The 2,450-nt window shown below is 33.3% G+C and overlaps 1 protein-coding gene across 1 annotated transcript in view; it reads left to right on the forward strand.

The window, feature by feature from the left end:
• The window catches only part of LOC118740478 (calcium/calmodulin-dependent 3',5'-cyclic nucleotide phosphodiesterase 1), a 737,853-nt gene that overhangs the window by 291,895 nt on the left and 443,508 nt on the right, over window positions 1-2,450 (forward strand). The window lies entirely within an intron of this gene.

Genomic DNA, 2,450 nt, shown 5'->3' on the forward strand with positions numbered 1-2,450 from the left:
AACTCGGCCAAAATCGCTTAGGCGGTTACAGCGCCAAAAAAGAAGAAAAAGACTTGCATTACGGACCGAATTTGCAAGTAGTTGGAGGGCTGCTTAGCTGTCACTACAGACACTATAGATTTTCTACAGCGTAGTACATGGCTTTGAGGATTGCAAATACCTTGGCTTGAAGTACTGAGGCATATTCCCCAAGAGAGAAGTGAAAATTGTCCCCGTTATCTTCAATATAGACTTCAGATTCCGACTCTGCGACAGTCTTGGAGCCATCAGTAAAGTTTCGACAATGTGTAAGCCCGGGCTTACAATTGGGCTCAAGCCATCCGCAGAGAACTCAGCATTGGAACATTGTAGTTTCCCTTCAGCAAGGGCATTGAAAATACGCTAAAGTCTAAATCTGTGCCTCTGACACTCCTCACTCCATAAATTATCTTGCCAGCGCACTTTTACGTAAGCCTACAGTTGGCCGTAACGTCCTCCTCGCGGATAAATGTGCTAAGTGACGGAATGCAACCAGAGGAGGTACAAATGTTGTAGAGAAAGCACACTGCTATCGTTCTTTGATGTTTGATAATCAGGTTTCAAGGTATAGATGCATAATGGTGCTAATGCTTTTGAGGCCTTTCTTTCAATACTTTACTTTACTTTCGAAGAAATCTGAATACTGACCCCTTTAAGGGCAGGAGGAATAAGCCAGTTAAACTTTCTACGCTACACAATACTAATTTTGGTAGGGATAAGTTTATTTTCTACGAGTTTGATAATGTAATAACCGCGCACCATTCATTTTACATCGCAATAGCAAATTTAATTTAAATATCGAAATTAACGTTAACGCTGTATTATTGTTTAGCTATTTTATATTCAATGAAGTAAGTAATTTATTTTTACAACTACTACTAAAACCGTACATTGTTTACTACTAGTAATAGTTGCAAATTTATTTCCACAAATTTCAGGATAAATATTTTACTAAAAGTTTTTCGTAGTATGCAACTGACCAGAAGTCATTATTCATTCACTCAAACTTCGGTGTATAAACGAACTCATATAAAGACGCCAAGCAAAATATTGAACACTAGCAGCAATTCATATTTTATGATCTCATCGTTTTCGTTTTCGGTAATCATATTTTTTGTTACATAGCAGATGGTGCATTTTCTGCAACGAACATTATTTGATACTGCAGTGCTGAATATTATGACCATTTTGTCATTGACAAGCTGCAACACTTGTGCCAAATGTATTATACACATATGTATGTATGTATATAAACAAATGCCACGAGCTATTTTTTTTTTTTGGGACACTCCCTTCTCTCGCCAGAGAAAACGCTAAAGCATTCTTCTTGCACTTATTTCAATCAGTGGAGCCCCAGGAATAAGTACAATCCAAAATAAATAAAGTACATGAACAATTTTAGTCTTAAAACCTTTACTAATTTTTCCATTGTCACTTGAAAAAATCATAATTGTTTATTTTTTAATAACTTTGGAAAGTTTTCAAATAAAATGTTCACATTAAAAGCAATGGACATTGGCGTCAAATACAACACATATTTGAATTTTCCAGAGTGTGCCACATAATAAAAAATGGCTGCATGCAGAATATCTATAATTTTTAAATTTACAATTGTTTTTAAATTTAATAATTTAAGCTACTTAAAAATATCAAAACAACGTTTCAACGTTTATTGACATACTAAAAATCCATTATAAAATTTTTTTTTGCATGAAGATTGTAATGCAATGTGCATAAGGAATGCTGTGTAAAAATCTTCTCCGCCAATACTTAATTACTTCTAAATAATATGAGTTTAAAGTTAAGGCGTGCGAGTAAACGTATTAGCTGACTGTGTATGGTGGTACGGGGCGTATACGTTACATACACAATTACGGGTATATGAGCACGAGTTCTTGTTTGAATTCTTTTAGTAAATATATCTTTTTTAAATTTTCATTTGAAAACAATTTCGCGATGGAATCTTGCTGTTTATGCAAAACTGAAGATAATGCATTGTTTAGGATAAGTGTGCCTCCATTTTCGACCAAAAACAGGTTTTTGTTTTGTTGTTCCTCAAGAGTGGGGGCTTAAATAAATGAAAAATCTTTTTTTATTCATTTGTTTCTTGGTTTATGATAAATTGTCTCAATTCTATTTAATTTATTGACAGATTTCACAAAGCGAAATTAATTGATTTCAGCATTATTTGCTTAAAAATTACAAATGGGCCGCAAATTACGATAATGTGAAAATGCTTTAAGTATTTATTGAATAGATATTTTGTTGTGAGATGACCGAAAAAACTCAGACCTGGATATCTCTGCTTTAGGTGTGGACTTTCTTGTAACTGACTAAGTACTTTTGAACATAAAATATCAACAAGAAAAAATTAAGACATTTTTTTTTGTCAATGTTATTGTGGCTTGTTAACATTTTTATTTTTAATATTT

The sequence above is a fragment of the Rhagoletis pomonella genome, unplaced genomic scaffold, assembly GCF_013731165.1.
Source record: "Rhagoletis pomonella isolate Grant_MI unplaced genomic scaffold, Rhpom_1.0 Rhpom_scaffold_00006, whole genome shotgun sequence".
Classification (NCBI taxonomy): domain Eukaryota; kingdom Metazoa; phylum Arthropoda; class Insecta; order Diptera; family Tephritidae; genus Rhagoletis; species Rhagoletis pomonella.